This window comes from Miniopterus schreibersii (assembly GCF_964146895.1).
Source record: "Miniopterus schreibersii genome assembly, chromosome: 2".
Taxonomy (NCBI): Eukaryota; Metazoa; Chordata; class Mammalia; order Chiroptera; family Miniopteridae; genus Miniopterus; species Miniopterus schreibersii.
The window spans coordinates 77,937,533-77,957,858 of NC_138102.1; the positions used below are offsets into that span (position 1 = coordinate 77,937,533).

The 20,326-nt window shown below is 40.6% G+C and overlaps 1 pseudogene across 1 annotated transcript; it reads right to left on the minus strand.

The window, feature by feature from the left end:
- Positions 1-5,910: 5,910 nt before the first annotated feature.
- Positions 5,911-6,387, minus strand: LOC308552680 (large ribosomal subunit protein eL29 pseudogene; annotated as a pseudogene). Its single transcript has one exon. The product of its transcript is annotated as a large ribosomal subunit protein eL29 pseudogene (transcript).
- Positions 6,388-20,326: the final 13,939 nt, after the last annotated feature.

Genomic DNA, 20,326 nt, shown 5'->3' on the forward strand with positions numbered 1-20,326 from the left:
TTCCAATGTGTAAAAGTACCACCGCTTTTTTGTTGTTGTGGTTGTGGTTGTGTTGGCTGTTGTCATTTTAAAAAAAATCTTTATTGTTGAAAGTATTACAGGTGTCCCATTTTTCCCCCCCAATTAACCCCCTTCACCTTGCTCCCACCTCCTCCACAGGCCTTCATTCTGTTATTGACTGTGTCCATGGGTTATGCATATATGCATATAACTTCTTTGGTTAATCTATTCCCATCCTACACCCCCCTTCCCTCTTTCCTCTGAAATATGATCATCTGTTACATGTGTCAGTGTCTCTGGATCTATTTAGTTCATCAGATTCTTTTGTTCATTAGCTTCTTCTTAAAGAAGACCCTTCAACATTTTCTATAGTACTGGTCTGGTGGTGATGAAATCCTTTTGCTTTTTCTTAGCTGTGAAGTTCTTTATCTGACCTTCAGTTCTAAATGATAGCTTTGCTGGGTAGAGCAAAGTTGGTTATAGTTTCTTGTTTTTCATCACTTTGAATATTTCTTGCCACTCCGTTCTGGCCTGCAAAGTTTCTGTTGAGAAATCAGCTGACAGTCGTATGGGTGCTCCCTTTAGGTAACGAACTGCTTTTCTCTTGCTGCTTTTTAGATTCTCTCTTTGTCTTTAACCTTTGGCATTTTAATTATGATGTGTCTTGCTGTGGGCCTCTTTGAGTTCCTCTTGTTTGGGACTCTCTATGCTTCCTGGACTTGTAAGCCGATTTCTTTCCCCAGGTAGGGGAAGTTTTCTGTTGTTATTTTTTCAAATAGGTTTTCAATCTTTTGCTCTCTTTCTTCTCCTTCTGGAGAATGTTGGGCCTCTTGAAGTTGTCCCAGAGGCTCCTTATACTATCTTCATATTTCTGGATTCTTTTTTCTTTTTGCTCTTCTGATTAGGTATTTTTTTGTTTCCTCATGTCCAAATTGCTGATTTGATTCCCTCTACTCTACTGTTGATTCCCTGTAAATTATTCTTTATTTCAGTTTGTGTAGCCTTCATTTTAAATTGGTACTTTATTATGTCATAGATTTTCTCAGTTGTTTTTGTAATAATCTTACCAATATGGTTGAGCATCCTTATAAACAAAACTCTGAACTCTGCATGTGTTAGCTTGCTTGGTTCTATTTAATTTAGTTCCTCTTCTAGAGATTTCTTCTGTTCTTTCCTTTGTGACATGTTTCTTTACCTCCACATTTTGGCTCCTTCCAGGTGTTTGCTTCTATGTATTAGGTAGAGCTGCTATGTCTCCTGGAATTTGTAGAGTGGCTTTGTGTAGTAGGTGTCCTGTAGGGTCCAGTGGCTCAGCCTCCCCAGTCACCTGAGCTAGGCCTTCTAGGTGCTTCCCTGTGTGGGCTGTGTGCTCTGACCTGTTGTAGTTGAGCCTTGGTTGCAGTTGGCATCACTGGGAGAAATTGACCCCCAGGCCAATCAGCTGGGAGGACCAGCTGCAACTATAGCCAAAGAGCTGCAGTGCTGGAGACAGGATTTACTTTAGTGGAGCTTTGGTGTTCACCAAGTGCATCCCTTGAGTGTGTCACTCTTGGATGTGGTAGGGTGGTAATCCAGCATGGTCAAGTCTGACCACCAGGTACACTGTCTCTGGGGCCTCCCAGGAGGTGCAAAGTCAGCCTCTGCTAGTGCCTTGCCTAGGGCCACCCAGCATGAGCTACACAGCAAACTATAGTTGGCTGCTACTTGTGCTGGGCTTGGCGTTGCCCAGGAGAGGCCAAGCTATGAACCAATGGCGGCTACCACTAGTGCCACACCTTGGGCCGCTTATCAAGATGTATGAGGCATGCTGCTGCTTGTTTGAGAGATTTTAGGAAACTCCTAAGCATAAGGCTTGAGAAGCCACTTGCATTATAAAGCCACCGGAAATGGCTTGGATGAGCTTGCATGAAGGGAGGGGTAGGGTCTCCAGGAATCACTGGGGTGGGGCCAAAGGTAGGAGTCAGGTGCTCGAGATCCAAATATGGTGCCTGCCTGCTGGCTGTGTGTGGGGAGGGCTCACCAAAGGAGCAATGGCCTCTGCCAGCTCTTCTGTCTGGGAGAAAGCTGCCCTTCCACCTCTCGCCCTGATTTCAGACAGGTTAGTTCCTCCTCAAATGTCCCAGGTTCCTTTCAAGCTGCTGCCCAGTGCTGGGCTCAGAGTGAGCATCTGAGTGAGTCTGTGCACTGGCTTTTTAAGAGGAGCTGCCTGGGACTCCTGCAGCCTCCGAGTCCCTCAGTCACATGCCCAGCTGGTTTTTATAGCCTGAAGTTGTGGGGATTTCTTTTCCCAGCCCTGGAGCCCTAGGCTGAGGACCCAATGTGGGCTGGGACCCCTCACTCCTCTGGGAAACCTCCACCATGGAGATATCCCTCCCTGGTTTAAATCTGCCAGCATCTCTGCCCCTCCTACCGTTCTTGATGCTTCTTCAGTTCCCTGGTTGTAGGGCTTCTGTTCAGCCAGATTTAGGAGGTTCTGAGTGATGGTGTTTCTGTATTTTAGTTGTAATTTTGATGTGGTTGTGGGAGGAGTTAGGTACAGCTGTTACCTACACCACCATCTTGTTCTACCACTGCTTTTTAATCCACTCATCTACTGATGGCACTTGGGCTCTTTCCAGATCTTAGCTATTGTAAATAGTGCTGCTATGAACATAGGGGTGCATATATTCTTTCTGATTGGTGTTTCAGGATTCTTAGGATATATTCCCAGAAGTGGGACTGCTGGGTCAGACAGCAGTTCCATTTTTAAATTTTTGAGGAATCTCCATACTGTTTCTTTCTTTCTTTCTTTCTTTTTTTAATTAATAGGTTTAATCATCATTGTTGAAAGTATTACAGATGTCCCCTTTTTATTCTCCTGTTGACCCCCTCTACCCCTCTCTTGTCCCCTCCCCAAGCCTTCCCCGCACTATCACTTGTCCTTGGCCTGTACATATATGCACATAAGTTCTTTGATTAATCTCTTCCCGCCCTCTCTCACTTCCTTCTGAAATACGTCAGTCTGTTGCATGCCACCATGTCTCTGGATCTATTTTGTTCATATTTATTTTGTTCATTAGATTCCACATTTAAGTGAGATTTTGTGATACTTGACTTCTTCTGACTCACTTATTTCACATAATTTTCTCCAGGCCCATCTATGCTTACCCAAAGGGCAAGCAATCCCTTTCTCACAGCTGCACAGTATTCCACAGTGTAAATGTCCCACAGCTTTTTTATCCACTCATTTACTGATGGTCACTTGTGCTGTTTACAGATCTTAACTATTGTAAACAGTGCTGCTATGAACATAGGGGTGCATATGTTCTTTCCGATTGGTGTTTTAGGATATATTCCCAGAAGTAGGATCACTGGGTTAAACAGCAGTTACTTTTTTAATTTTTTGAGGAAACTCCATACTGTTTTCCACAGTGGCTGCACCAGTCTGCATTCCCACCAGCAGTGTACTAGGGTTCCCCTTTCTCCACATCCTCACCAGCACTTGATTTGTTGATGATAGCCATTCTGACAGGTGTGAAGTGATTCCTCATTGTCATTTTAATTTGCATGTCTCTTTGGAGAAGTGTCTCTTCCTGGCCTTTGGCCATTTTTTTTTTTTTTTTTAAATCCTCATCCAAGGACATGCTTAGAGAGAGGAAGGGAGAGAGAGGAAAAAAAAAAATCAATGTGAGAGAGAAACATTGATTGATTGCCTTCTGGATGTGCCCCAACTGAGGATCAAACCCAAAACCTAGGTATGTGCTCTGAACGGGAATTGAACAGGCAACCTTTCGGTGCACAGGACGACATTCAACCAACTGAGCCACTCTTGCTGGGCATTTTGCCCATTTTTAAATTGGTGTATCTTCCTTTTGTTGAGTCGTATGAGTTCATTACATATTTTAGAAAATTAACTCCTTATCAAATGTATCATTGGCCAATATGTTCTTCCATGCAGTGGGTTCCCTTTTGATTTTGATGATAGTTTCTTTTTCTATGCAGCTTTTTAGTTTACTGTAGTCCCATTTTTTTTTCTCCTTTATTTCTCTTGCCCTAGGAGATGTATCAGCAAAATTCTGCTATGTGAGATGTCTGAGATTTTACCACCTATGTGTTCTAGAATTTTTACCATTTTGTGAATTACATTTAAGTCTTTTATCCATTTTGAGTTTATTGTTATGTATGGAGTAAGTTGGTGGTCTGTTTCATTTTTTTCATTTACCTGTCCAATTTTCCTAACACCATTTATTGAAGAGACTGTCTTTACTGCATTGTATGCTCTTGCCTCCTTTATCAAATATTAATTGACCATAATGGCGTGGGTCAATTTCTGGGGTCTCTGTTCTGTTCCATTGATCTATATGCCTACTCTTGTTCCAGTATCAGGCTGTTTTGATTATGATGGCCTTGTAGTACAGTTTGATATCTAGTATTGTCATCCCTCCAACTTTGTTCTTCTTTTTCAAGATTGTTGCAGCTATTTGGGGTGCCTTTTTTGTTCCATATAAATTTTTGGAATATTTGTTCTAGATCTGTGAAATATATCACTGGTATTTTAATAAGAATTGCATTGAATCTATATATTTCAATGTACTATAGTGTTCCAAATACAGTTTTTTTACCTCCTTGGTTAATTTTATTCCTAGGCATCTTATTTTTTGTTGTTGTTGCAATGGTAAATGGGATTCTTTTTTTAATTTCCATTTCTGAGAGTTCATTATTGGTGTATAAAAATGCCACTGATTTCTGGATGTAATTTTGTATTCTGTTACTTCGCTGAATTCATTTATTAAATCCAGTAGGTTTTTTGGTGGGATCTTTAGAGTTCTCTATGTACAATATCATGTCATTTGCAAATAATGACAGTTTTACTCCCTCTTTTCCTATTTGGATGCCTTTTATTTTTTTCTTCTTGTCTGATATTGGTAGTACTATGTTGAATAGGAGTGGTGAAAGCAGATATCACTGTCTTCTTCCTGTTCTTAAATGAAATGCTTTTAGTTTTTCCCATTGAGTATGATGTTGTCTGTAGGTTTGTCATATATGGCCTTTATTATGTTGAGGCATGGGCCCTCTATTCCCACTTTGCTGAGAGTTTTTATAAAAAATAGGTGCTATATTTTGTCAAACGCTTTTTCTGTGTCTATTGATATGACCATGTGATTTTTATTCTTCATTTTTTTTAATGCATTGTATCACACTTGTTGATTTGTGAATATTTTACCAGGCTTGTATTCCCAGAATAAATCCCACTTGGTCATGGTGTATGATCTTTTTAATGTGTTGCTGGACCTGATTTGCTAATATTTTGTTGAGGATTTTAACATCTATTTCCATCAGATATATTGGCCTGTAATTTTTATTCTTTGTAGTGTCTTTATCTGGTTTTGGAATGAAGATAATGCTGTCCTTATGAAAAGAGCTTGGGAGTGTTCCTTCCTCTTGAAATTTTTGAATAGTTCAAGGAGGACAGGTGTTAGTTCTTTGAATGTTTGGTTAAACTCACCTTTGAAGCCATCCAGCCCAGAACAATTGTTTGCTAGGCGTTTTTAAATTACTGCTTTAATTTCATCAGTTCCTTTTGGTCTATTCAGCTTTTCTGATTCTTCCTAATTGAGTTTTGGAAGATTGTATGTTTCTAGAAATTTTTCCATTTTTCCCTGTGTGAATCTTTTGTTCTGAAGTCTGTCTCTTGTAGACAGCATACACATGGGTCATGTTTTCTTATCCATTCAGCTACCCTATGTCTTTTGTTTGGAGCATTTAATCTAGTTACACTTAAGGTTATTATTTTTTATTTTTTATTTTTTGACCGGCAGATCCTGACTCAGGTTTATTTGTACAAATAGCACAGGAGGACACCACCTCCATGCAGACAGCAGCCTGGGGGTTGCACCAGTTGTTCTGTCCTTACATCGCAGACAGAGGACTCTACTGTGGAGCCTTCATGGGGGCCTGGGCACCTTTGGGAGCTGGAGCCTGAGTTGAAGCTGGGGCAGCACCTGACCTGCAGCCTGGAGCTGGATTGGAGCCTTGGCTTTGGCCTTTTGCCGGCACAGCCTGAGACCCTTGGCAACGTGAGCACGAGCACATTTCCCAAGCTTGGGGTGAATGATGTAGGCAAGTCAACTGAGCTTGTGGCTGCTGCCCTTTGGAATCCTAGGCTTGACCTCCTTGGGCTTTAGGAGGGCCTTGATAGCCTCAGTGTGTGCATTCATGGCCTTGGTGTTGTTGGCGTACATCTTCTTCAGGCCCTTCTTATTGTGCTTCTTGGCAAAGAATGTTCCTTAGGAACTTGGGGTCTACTTCCTTAAGAGATTCGTATCTTTGTGATCAGGGTTTCTTGATGTCATTTCTGTGCTATTTTTGGGATTGGTTGTGCGTGGTGTGGTTCTTGGACTTGACCATTTCTGTGCTCAAGCCTGCAGCCCCTGAAGAGCCTGGGACGGGAAGAGAACAAGGTTATTATTGATAGGTACTTATCTATTGCTCTTTTATTTCTTCATGCCTGTGTTCCTCTCTCTCTCTTTTTTCTTCTTCCTCTTCTTTTTCTTTTTTCTTCTTTCTCCTTCTTACAGCAGTCCCTTTAACATTTCTTACAATGCTGGTTTGGTGGCACTAAACTCTTTTAGCCTTTTTTTTTTTTTTGGTTCTGGGAAGCTCTTTATTTCACCTTCAATTTTGAATGATAGCCTTGCTGGATAGAGTAGTCTTGGCTTCAGAGCCTTGCTTTTCGTTACCTTGAATACTTCATGCCACTCCCTTCTGGCCTGTAGTGTTTCTGTTGAGAAGTCAGCTGACAGCCTTATGGAAGCTCCCTTGTAGGTAACTGACTCTCTCTTGCTGCCCTTAAGATCTTCTCTTTGTCTTTAACCTTTGGCATTTTAATTATGATGTATCTTGGTGTGGGTCTCTTTGGGTTCATTTTGATTGGGACTCTGTGCTTCCTGGACTGAGTGACTTTTTCCTTCACCAGGATGAGGAAGTTTTCTGTCATTATTTCTTCAAACAGGTTCTCTATCCCTTGCTCACTTTCTTCTCCCTCTGGTAACCTTTGATGCAGATGTTATTCTTTTTCATGTTGTCCCAAAGTACCCTTAAACTGTCCTCATGCTTTTTAAGTATTTTTTATTTTTGATACTCTGATTCAGTGGTTTTTCCCCCTGTCTTTTAATTTGCTGATTCAGTCCTTTGTTTCTACTAACCTACTGTTAAATCCTTCCAGTGTATTCTTTATTTTAGCTATGTCATTCTTCATTTCTGACTGGTTGTTTTTCATGATTTCTATGTCCTTTTTCATGCTATTGGGCTTTCTAAAAACCATTACATTAGATCTGTTTCTGATAAATTTCTTGCCTCCAATCCATTTAGCTCTTTTTCTGGAGATTCTTCCTGTTCTTTCATTTGGAGCCTATGTCTTTGTTTTCCCATTTTTTGCTGTTTCTTCGTGTTTGTTTTTGTGTATTGGATAACACTGCTAGGCCTCCCAGCCTTGATGGGGTAGCTTTCTTATGGGACTCAGTGGTGTAGTCTCCTTCATCTTCTGAGCTGGGTTCTCTAGGATGTCCCTTGTGTGGTAACGTTATGTGTGCCTTCCTGTTGCATTTGGGTATTGATTGCTGGTGTCCCATTCCTGGGTGGGCTTAGCCCTCAGCCTTGTTTACTGTGAGGCTCAACCCTGACCACATTGTGCCAACTGCTGACAGAACAAAAGAAGACAAAAGAAGATCAAACCAAAATCAACATGAACCATAACAACAACAACAACAAAGACTAAAATAGAAAAAGAATACTTTGGATATGCTATTTGTGGAGCATGCTGGATTTTGTTCCAATGTTGTTGAATGCCCCTTGGTGTGTTGGTCTTCGGCCTTTTGGGAGGTTCTCTGGTGAAAGCCATTTGAGTCATTGTCTCTCCCTGGCCCTGGGCAGCCTGACTAAAGCACAGGAGGGTGAAGCCCCAAGTAGTCCAGCAGGCAGGGCCTCCATAGTCCAGAGGCTGGGTCTGCCTCGGGTGTCACACATTGAATGTCCTTGTTATGGGCTGCATTCCCTCCCTCCATGGAACTGAGCTCTGCAGTGGTATCTGGATTCTGGCCAGTATTGTTTAAACAAATTTGCATTGATGGTGGTGCCCATAGTTTTTAGGAGGGGGTCGGGTACTTTCTCTCCTTCCAATGCCTCAGTTCTGCCTGAGCTCACTGGCACCCCTTCACCACCACACCAAGCAGGAGGGGATAAAAACAAAAATAAAAAAATCAGTCCCACTTGGCACTCTAATCTTTCAGCATGGCCAGCCTCCTCTGGGCAGCCTCCACCAGGGCTCCTCTCAGGCCAAGTGTCCAAGTCCCTGGTGCCACCAGACCCAGCCACACAGGCACAGAATTCCACCCCAGAGTCATTCTCCCTTGCCTTGGGTCTCAGCAGGGTGAGGCAGAACCAGCTGTTTCTCAGGTGGGGGAAGGGGCATCTCCCCTGTTTTCAAGGTGGGCAGGACTCTTCCCTGAGCCACACTGTCCAGCTCTCATCTTGCCCTCCTCCAAAAGTTCTTCCAGAGAATAAAGTGACCCTCAGATTCACTGCTGGGTGTACTGGTCAGACTCCTCCAAAGGCCCTGAGTTTTGCCGCATGGGCCTTCCCATAGACACTGATTGAGGGGAACTTCCCAGGGTGGTGTTATAAAAAGCAATGGCTCTTTGCCTGGGATGGTGTGGTCTAAATTTCCCAGGTGGACCAAATCACCCGATTCCCACCACCCAATGCTACACAGGGTCCCCTTCCCTTCTCTGCTGCTGTCTTCTTTTCCTATTTATTTGTCAATGCAGTCTTTTTCCTCATTTAGGTTTTTTTCTGTTTTGGCTTTCCCCCCTAGAGATAGAAAGGCAGTTGAAGGATAGGAATAACATTGAGTAAATTGGCACAAAAGCCCTTTCCCCAGGGTATGTGTTGTTCTTGAGGAAGATTAACATGATCCTAACCAATCTTACTCAAGAGGAGGCATCTTTGATAAACATTTGCCCTGATCTCTTTGGCCTCCATTATTAACTACTAAGTAAATTCTATTGATAGGGAAAATATGGCTATGTGACTCTTCTCTGCTCCATTTCACTGGAAACCGTTCTGCAAAGATATTAAGATTCGATTAATTTTTCTACTTACTGTCATTGCTGAGTTCTCACTTCATGGCTTTGCACTGTGCTTAATGCTAGAGGCAGTATAACAGGTGAGGAAGGCTGGGTTTCTGCTTTAAAATGGTTTACTATACACATTCTGAGGATGGGAAATGCTTTTCATAAAACCCTATTCAATGAGGTTTATGCATATACTACAACAGTGGGTTCATATGTAAGGTGGCTGTGCTGTGGCAATCCTTGAAGCTTGTGAAAAGTTTTTAAAAACATCATCAGATATATCCAAAAAGTTTCAAATGCCATTCTGCCAGGACTCCAGTGACACCATTAGAATTTTGTTCATTAACCACTGACCTTCAGTCAAGGTCCTTGAGGATAAAGATGATCTCATTCCTCGTTAACAGAATCATTTATCTTCCTCATGTGTATAATTTTAAGTGGAAAATGGAACCAAAAGCAGGTACATGTAGAAAAATATGTTATCCCCAAAAGCTGCCACAGAGACAAAATGTCCATTCCTTTGTAAGGAACTGTAGTTATATATCAGAGTTAGAGACTGATTCCTTCCAAATAAATAAATAAATCATTTTGTCTAAATGTCCATATATTTCACACAACACACACACAGCCATGTAACTATTTCATATGAGCAATATTCATTCCCCACAGATTCCATTTAATTCCTTCATACATTGTATTAAACATTATTTGATGCAGATTTACAACAGAACTGACCACATAATTGTGCAACAGAACCTGGGCATAGTCCTGACCTTTATTTTTAAACCAAAAGCTTGTCATACCAAGTCCTCTTTTCTACTTGTTCATTGTGCCCTAGAGCCAGTGGCCCTCTAATGATGAAATCGAGATATGAGCTGAATCAATCTCTGCCCTTGATTTCACAAGAGAGTTAATCATATCCAACACCTAGTTCACTCCCTGGCACATATCAGGAACAGGCACTGAACAAATATTTGCTGGAAGGAAGAACGAATGAAGACAGTGTCCATGGAATTATAGGTTAGTCTGTGTTTTCTTGGGCTAAACCAAGGATTCTAATAGATTTATGATCCTTGAATGGCACACTGAGAAGGAGTTTATGTTTTCATTTCTGCTTTCAGTCAACACACCCTTTTTGAGAGCCATCGTGTTTTAGGAATAGTACACTCACTTCCTCTTGACCAAATGCACTTGGGGTTCCTCTGCTCTTGGTCATCAGTCAGTCCTTGCCACTCACTTCTGCCCAATTCAGGGCTCGTGAATGGGCAGGTCCGTGGTAGCATGAAAGTTATTAGTAAAGAGAAAACAAAGAAGGAAGAGAAATGTTCATACCTTAATCCTTATCTTTTTTCTTTCACTATTTACCCTAATTGTTATCATTTTTCTAAGGTTGGTTTCCACTTCCTCTTCGTCCTATCCTGTCCTCCTAGTTCCTCCGTAGAAAATTCTAAGAGAATTGGTTTTCTCCTGAAATATAGTGACCTAACTCTTGTTTATTGCTGGTGGAAATACAAAATGATACAGCCACTTTGGAAGACAGTTTAACAGTTTCTTACAAAAATAAACATACTCTAACCATATGATCCAGCAGTTGGGCTCCTTGGATTTACTCAAAGGGATTGAACACTATGTCCACACAAAAACCTGAACACGGATGTTTATAGCAGCTTTCTTTATAATTGCCAAAACTTGGGAAGCAAACAAGATGTCCTTCAGTAAGTGAATGGATAAATAAACTATGGTACACTCAGGCAATAGTGCTGAATTCAGCACTAAAAAGAAATCAGCGTATGCTACAACAGTGGATTCATATGTAAAATGGCTGTGCTATGGCAATCCTTGAAGCTAATAAGCCATGAAAAGACATGGTGGAAACTTAAAAGCACATTACTAACTGAAAGTAGTCAATCTGAGAAAGCTACATATTATATAATTCCAACTATATGACATTTTGGAAAAGGCAAAATTATGGAGACAATAAAATACAACCACCAGTGGTTGCCAGGGCTTGGGGGGGGGGGGGGTGGGATGTGAATGGGCAGGACATAGAGGATTCTTAGGGCAGTGAAACTATTTTATATGATATTATTACGGTAAATACATGTCATTATACATTTGTCTAAACCCACAGAATGTCCAACACCAACAGTGAACCTTTGGGTGATAATGATATATCACTGTATGTTCATTTATTGTAACAAATGTACCACTGACGGGGAATGTTGATAATGGGGAAGACTGTGTATATGTGGAAACAGGGGATACATGAAAATGCTCTGTTCTTTCTACTCAATTTTGCTGTGAACCTAAAACTTCTCTTAAATATAAAGTATATTTAAACAAATATATATAGAAATTTAGACATAGATATATAAATGAACCTTAATTCAGCCCTTTGTATACGTGAAAACCTACTGTTAGCCCAAGCTTGTCTGGGTTAGAGAGAATTGGAGAGGACCGGAGAAAAAGATTAAGAGAAAAGCCTTGCAAACACCTTGTGCTTGCTTCCGTTCTGGCACAGGTGAGTAAGGGGAAAGCCACAGGCTGTGTTCTATCACTCAGTGGAGCACACAAAAGAGACATTGGTCTGATCAGAAACACTAGATGCTACCTGTGGAAGAGCAAGAAATGTGGCTAGTCCCTCATGTTGGGAAAGAAAAGAAAATGAGAGATGTGCCCATGGCTGGAGGCCCAGCCGTCCATACTGCTGATCCCTTTTTCTGCACCTGTCCATCCGATTCCCAGGTCTGTGGTTCCCAAATTAGACTAGATATCTAGGGCATTAGAATCACCTGAAACGCTTTATAAAAATTCAGATTCTCAGGCCAAGTGGCCAGGAAACCAAAATTAGTTGTTTGGTGATAGGGTCCAGGAATCTGCATTTAAAAAAGTTCCCAAGTGCAGCCAGGCTGAGGGGGCCCATATGCCTACTGCTGGTAAGGGAATTGGGAAGGAGGAGGAAGACACATGGAAGAATGTGTATGTGATGTTCCTGGGTGTAACCTCAAAGATACTCTTCTGGAGAAGGAGTATCATGATGGTAGTTCTATGGAAAGTTCCATTAATTTTTTTGGTAGGGATTTTGTAGGCATTCCTGGGAACCACCAATGTATATTTGAGTCAGCAAGAAAATTTATAGTTCAAAACAATGAATTAAAAACATCTGACTTCAAAAAAGAGTGGAAGTTATATTTAATTCTCTATTCTTGGATTTTAGTCATTTGAAAAGTTGGAGCTTCTGCTGCAAGGTGGTCGGGCCTTAACCTGTGACCCACTTCTGATAATTAGATTTCTCCCTTTTTTTGAGCCTAAATCATCTCCACTCCTTTTCTTTTCTCTCTCCTCTCTATGGCTTGCTTTCACCTCCTTCTAGTCTTGCCCCTCTCCGCTTAGAGGAGCTACTTGCCAGGCACTAGTCTATTCCTTCAAATGAATGTTCTTATTCATATTTCACCACAAGACTGTAAAACTGGTGCTGTAATTATTCAGGTTACAAATTAAGAAAGGGGGAGTCCAATAGCTTAAATGATTTTCTAAAAGACACTGTTAAGTGGTTCTACTCAGACCTTGTTCCCTAGCTTTGACATCTAAGACCCTGTCTAGGCCTCCTGCTCAAGACCTGGGGCCCAGTATTGCTTTCCTAAGTTGTTGCTGCAGACTTGAATCCCCTGACTGACTGCTTCTCTGGGTCTCAAACTAGTGTCCTAGATTCTTCTCACTGTGTGTGCATTTCATCTGATAAAGCCAGGATCCCTAGATCCCTGCTGATTCAGAAAAAATTCCAGTCCTCCTCCTGTTTGGCTCCTTTACTCTCACACTACTACCACATGTACAACACTTCTGACACCAGCTGGGTGTCCTACAGTTCAGCTTACTGTCTACCTGTAGATAGCATCAAATCCTGAAGGTTAGGAGCTCAGTCCCACACCAGACTACTCTTCGCTTCTGACACCATTGCAGGTGGTATGTAAGGACCCAAACTTCTGTTCAATTTGGTTACAAATTGGAGGTTCCTATGACCAGCTCCTTGAATTAGGGTAATTTGCTAGAGTAGCTCACAGAACTCAGGGAAACTCTTAAGTTTACAAGTTTATTAAAGGATATGATAAAAGATACAGATGAAGAGATACATAGGGCAAGTCTGGGAGGGTCCTGATGGCAGGAGTTTCTGTCCCTGTGCACTTGGGGAGTGTCACCCTTCCTGCACATGTATATGCTCACCCACTTGGAAGCTCACCAAACCCCATATTATTGGGATTTTATGGAGGCTTCCTCACATAGGCATGATCAATTATTGACTCCATTTCTAGTCCCTCTCCTCTCTCTAGAGAAATGGGGGAAGGTGAAAATTCAAAGCTTCTAATCATGGCTTGATCTTTCTGGTGACCAGCCCCTATCCAGGAACCCACTGAGTTACCTCATTAGAACAAAAAATGCTTAGTGCTCTTATCCCATATAAATCTATAAGGGTTTTAGGAGCTCTGTGTCAGAAACATGTGTGTTGTGTGTAGTAGAGAGCTATATATATATATATATTTCTTACTATTTCACACCTGCCCAGCCTTTTGCCAAGCTTGGGTGCTGAAGACAAGCCACACACACACACACACACACACACACACACACACACACACACACACACACAGCATGCTGTTTACTGCTAAAAAGGATTCTAGACTCTGGTCTGAGTCTTTTCACTGGTCTCTCTCTGTTTCCTATAATTGGTCTTCCAAAGTGATGAGTCAATCCAAAATAAGTTGCCTTGGTCCATTAATCAAGCACAATTCTTTTCCTTTAATCCTCTCTCTACCTAGAAAGGCTTCATGCCCCGCTAGAGCAGCAGCCCCCTTTTTGTTTCCTAGATCAGTGGTGTCTGAACTATGGACCATGGAATTCTGTTCTGTTGAAACTTTTCAAGTGGTACATGGACATGCATTACTTTAAGGACATCCATTTACAGATCCTCAAATTTTATATGTTCTAAAATTAATTTGCCTAAGGATGTGCCTAGATTTATATCAGATATTCTCCCATTCATGTCCTTTACCCGTCCCAAATCTTACCATGGTGCTTTGCCCTGGGTAAAAGAAACCAGAACAAAGATATTACAAAATATTGATTTGGACTGACTTTAATGATTTATAAGGTGACTTAACCCATAGATCTTTCTCGTGTTTCTTGTCATAAGTATTTCTGGTAAAGGAGAAGAAACAAGGATATTTTGGCTCCTTTTGAGAGGTTTTGAATTCTAATACAAGATAGAATAATGTAGTAGGAGTAATGGCTTTTCTTGGTTGTTTAATGACTTTGCCTTTTCCATATCCTCTGTTATCAAAGAAAGCTTCATTTTTGAAGGGGAGTACTGTAAGAGCAAAGCTAAGAAACCTGCAGTAAGAATACTGAATGCCCCAAACATCTTTTCTCATGTATTTAATGTAAGCATTTCTTTTCAGCTATTCTCAACACTCATCTCCAGCTTGAGTCATTAACTAGAAAGAAAAAGACTTGAGAGGAGCCAAAGTAGACAAAATTAGTGATGCTGATTCCTTTCCATGCAATATTTTTCAGTACTATCAAGTTTAAAAATAAATTGGCAAAAATCCAGTGAAACTTATTTTTTCAGATTCAATGACTGTTATTCAATAAGATAGGTAGGACCAATTTCTCAAATCATATTGGATATTTATTTCATTTATGATCAATCATCATTTTATTTTATTTTATAAAATGTTTCATATTTTTATTTCCTAATAACAAAAAACTAAATTATATAATAGCCCCAGGCTGATTACTTTTTAGGAGTATATATCTTTCTCTTCATTAAATAGATAAGAAAATTTATATTACAATTTCTAACCAAACTAGTGTTACAATTAATGATATTTATATTTGATTTTTATTTAATTATTCTAAAAAATTCAGCACCAGAGTTCAACAAATATTCACAAATTATTGAAAGAATATTATATTATACATTTTGCCACTTTTTAAAATAGAATAATCTGGGGTTTTTTTGTTTTGTTTTTTTTAAAAAATATATCTTTATTGATTTCCGAGAGAGGAAAGGAGAGGGATAGAGAGAGCTAGAAACATCAGTGATGAGAGAGTCATTGATCGGCTGCAGCCCGCAACCTGGGCATGTGCCCTGACCGGGAATCGAACCCTGATCGCCTGGATCCTAGGTCGACGCTTAACCGCTGAGCCATGCCCGGCCGGGCAATAATCTGTTTTTTAAAAAACGTTTTTATTGATTTTTTAAAAAAAATTTATTGTTGAAAGTATTACAGATGTCTTCCTCCCCCCTCCATTGTTTTTATTGATTTTAGAGAGAGAAAGGGAGAGAGATAGAGAGATAGAAACATTAATGAGAGACGAACAGCAATCGGCTGCCTCCTGCACACCCCCTACTGGGGATCAAGCCTGCAACCCGGGCATCTGCCTTGACTGGGAATTGAACCGGTGACCTCCTGGTTCTTGGGCAGATGCTCAACCACTGAGCCACACCAGTAGGGCAGACTAATCTGTTTTAATTTTAATCAGAAGAATACTTGTTTGATCCATCTTGTAAGTACACTTGAAATATATTTGCTGATAAAGACACCCAACATCCTGCTGTTACTTTTATTAGCATTTATTTTATGCTGAATTTACTCCTGGGCCCTAAGTTTTTGTTTCTTCAGTTTTTTCCGGGATATCTTTTTCTTCTGTCTAGCGTCCTCTTATGGTTTAGGAACAATCTGTTCTTCAGTAAGGACCATCTCAGTGTGGCAGGGAGAGCTCATGTGTGGGTTAATCCTCCCATGAGTTGTGTAAGTTCTACACCTCATCTTGGGAGCTTTGTTCACCTGGATATGCTTAATGAACAGGAGAATCTACACCTAATCCTTTACATTCAACATTACTGTCTGAATTTTTAAGCATGTGCAGCAAAAATTCAGCACTCCTTTTGGCCCACCAACCCTGTGTCCAGCCCCACTATTTGGCCTGGGCACACCTACCAACCCCACCATTGTAACAACAAAATGGCACACATTGCTTCTATAGAGTGACATTGTTCAGATACTTGGTGGCTTTTTGGGTATGCATACCCTTAGTGGCCTAGGCAGTTTCATGAGTGTTCTCAAAGTGAACATAAAGATTTGAACTTCTTGATTTACGTCATTTTGTGGGTTTTTCTGAGTCAAGTGAATAGCAAACCATTTTCAGAGGTACCTCAGGTTGCTTATGGGAAGAGAGCTCACTTTTCTCGCTTTACCAAAATTTATAACTCAAGCCACACATTGCTTTACTTTAAGTAATAAGAAAAGCATATCTACATTGGAGAAATGTCTATTCAGATTCTTGGCCAATTTAAAAAATTAGGTTATTTTTATTATTGAGTTGTAAGAATTCTTTAGGTATTCTAGATACAAATCCTTTATAAAATATATGACTTGCAAAACTTTTCTCCTATGTGATTTAAAAAAAAATATATCGCTATTGATCTCAGAGAGAAAGGAAGAGGAAGAGAGAAACAGCAATGATGAGAGAGTCATTGATCGGCTGCAGCCTGCAACCTGGGCATGTGCCCTGACTGGGAATTGAACCCCGATCTCCTGGATCCTAGGTCGATGCTCAACCGCTGCTGATCCACACCTGGCTGGGCTCCTATGTGATTTTTGACATGTAACTCAGAAAGAGTTCCAAGAGTTGATTGGCACTGACATAATAAAACTCCTTTCATTCCCATCTATTTATGTACCCTTACATTTACAAAATAAAAGTAGAAATAGAATTATAAAAATATAGAAATAGAATTAATCCTGAATCTCATTAGATTCTTAGCAATAAGTCATTATTTATCCTTTTATACAGGATAGAGCATTATATTTTAAGTTATAAAAATTTAATTTATACATATATTTGTTTCAAGTAGTATTACAGGGGAATCAATAAATGATCCTGAAGCATAAAAATATTTACAGTAAATGTTAATATTTACAAGATAGTAGAACTCAGACTCTGAAATATTTAAACTTATATTTATTTATTTATTTATTTATTTATATTTATATTTTTTTAATTTTTTAAAAATATATCTTTATTGATTTCAGAGAGAGAAAAGGAGAGGGAGAGAGAGAGATAGAAACATCAGTGATGAGAGAGTCATTGATCGGCTGCAGCCCGCAACCCGGGCATGTGCCCTGACCGGGAATCGAACCCTGATCGCCTGGATCCTAGGTCGACGCTCAACCGCTGAGCCACGCCCGGCCGGGCTAAACTTATATTTAAATTCTTCAAAATTACTTAATATATAAATAAAGAAGTATGAGAATCCTTTTTCTAGCTAGCTACTCCTTTCTGTTCTTGATTCCCACCAAAATGTCCTTTCTTGTGGATAGGAGAGTGGGATTGAGCACTCCTAATTCTTTAGAGCAGGCAGGTGTTTTCAACCTGAGCTTCTGTTAATTGTATGCTTTCTAAAATTGCATGCTAGGCCTTTCTCTTGGATACCAATTACTCACCTTGGTACTATCATCTGTCTGTTGTATGCATTCTCCCAAGGATTGTTCCATCCCAGGATTTAGGGCAAGAAATAGATTCTAGTCTTTCCATTATATTCTAATGGAAACATATTTGGACCTGCCTCTTTTTCCATTCATTCATTCATTCATTCATTCATTCATTCATTCATTCATTCAACAAATACAATGTGCCTCCCAGGATTCTAGGTACTGTTCTAGGGGCTAGAAATATAATCATGAACAGGCATACAATGTCCTTTCTCTCTTGGTGTTTCTCTTCTAGAAGAGGAAGATTAAGAAATAAACAAGAAACAAATGAGGTTATTTTGGGCAGAAGTAAGTACTGTGAGGAAAATAAAAGAGGGTGATATGACAATGAGTGTTATGAACAAGTGGAGTACTTTAGAGGTGGGAGGGTAAGATTCTTTAATGAGCTAACACTGGAGCTGAAGCCTGAGTGGTGAGAAGAAAGTAGCCAGGAGGTGAACAGAGCTGGTGCGAAGAAGGTTGGTGTTTCTGGGGAATTTCCAAGCCAGGGCTTGGAGAGTATTGAGCAGGAGAGGTACAGTTGGAGAGACATTTTATCCCAAGTGCAATGGCAAGCCACTGATGCGTTTTAAGCAGAAGTGTAACTGATCCGGTTGATATTTTAAAACAAAATTCTCTGGATACTATGATAAAAATGGATTGTATGAGTTTGGGGGGTAGAGCTCAAAGAGAGGAGTAGGGAAAGAAATTAGCTACTGTGGTAGTGGAGGCCAGAGATTATGATGACTTGGACTGTGGTAAAGATAATTTCAATGAGAAAATAGAAGATATACTTTGGAGGTGGAACACATAGGATTTGTTAATGATTTGGGTATGAGTTGTGAGGAAAAAAGACAAAGTCAAGAACAACTCCTAGGAAATTAGTTTTGAACAATGTGGGAGGCAACCGATCAATGTTTCACTCTCACATCTAAAATCAATAAAAGCATGTCCTTCGGTGAGGATTAAAAAACATAAAGATACTGTTTGGGAATATTTGGAACACCTATTAAACAGTTAAATAACAAAGCATAGGAACATTAGATATATGAATCTGGAGTTCAGTGCTGAGGTCAGGGGTAGAGGTAAGGATATGGGAGTGCAAACCCTGAGGGACAAAACTATAACTACTAAGAAGGGCTCCTGGTGGCTAACTGGGCTCAAATTTTAAAACACAGAGCCTAGTAGACATTTCTGCCCAGGGGCCTCTCATGCAAACTGCACTTCAAAGAGAAGCCTGCACTGAACTGCCTGCCTGCACTGGTTTCTGCTACTGAGTCAGCCATTATAGAGGAGTTCCTGGAATCCTATTTCAAACAATAGGACTAAAGCTTTCCCCATTCAATGGGAGCTGCTCAGTTCTGACCAACCAGAGTAGGCCTATTCTGACCAATCAGGACAGTGAGTGGGACAGGGGTGGGAATTTCTTCCTATATTAGCCAGTTCCCCACAGGCTCTGAGGTTTTCCATTGAAGACTAAAGACTCCATTTCCCTGGTTGCGCTAAAACACCAAAGGTGGCTCTTGGAAGCAAAGCAGAGCAGACCATCAAGGAGCAGAAAGCTAACTAGAGAGGGGTCTGGCTCCTGGGGAAGCTTCACAGCTGTGCTGTTTTTAACAGTGTGGTGTGGCAACTGAGCTGTTCTACAGCCTTGCTGTTTTCTGTGTTGTGTCACAATTAAGCTGTTTTTGCTTTGCATAGTTTCCTTCTTCACCACACCCCATATTGGGGATTCCTGTTGGTGTTGAATTAGTGCCAAGGATTATTGTTTGACAGCAGTCAGGAGCATACAGATGGTATTTAAAACCAATGTGGTAGGGTGAAAAATAGCCCCCCAAGTATGTCTGTGTCCTAATGCCCTAAACCTTGTGCATGAAGGCACTTTAAATATGTCATTTGTAAGCCTCACAACAACCACCCAAGGTAGGTGTTATTATCCTGCACTTGATAGATGGGGAGCCTGAGGCTTAGAGAAGTGGAATGCTTTGTTTTTATAAATAAAATTAAGTTTTATTTTAAAAATAAAATGCTTTTATTTCACAAAGCTGGAAAATACCTCAATCACCCATTCAAGGCCCTTCAAGAATTTCTGCAATGACAAGGTGGTAAAGAGTTGCACTGTGCTTTGAGAGAGGTTCTTTGTGAGACAGGACAGTAAGCCAGAATAAGCAGAGTAGGGAAATTGAGACAGTTAAACAGCAGTTTGCAGCCACCTAGTAAATCTTGTCTTCCCTAAACCAAGGACACTTAAGAGTAAAAGGTTTGTACTTCTCCCCAACCAGAGAGTAAATAGCTTAAATCATCCTACTAGGGAAAACAGCAGAAATCCTATTAGTGCCATTTGCCAACCACACCAGAGGACAGAGGATAAGAGAATAAACCTCACTTTGGTACATCATCAGGATCTCCTCCCCTAAGATCACCTCTTTATGTCCAGCCTTTAAAACCCCTCAAAACGAAGGTCCCAGTACCTGCTCTCCCTCCCAGAAGCATGCCCACACCTCTCTCCCTTCTTCCTCCAGAGGCATGCATCTCCTAAACTCTAAGGGACCCCCTACAAGGTTTGCAACCAGGGCAGCAATGGGCAGCGGCAGTTCAACAAACCCCTGAACCCATCCCCAAAGGCCCCATTTTCTCTGACTTCTTAGTGAGTCAAAGCAGACCAGCGTAAGCTCATTTTCCCAG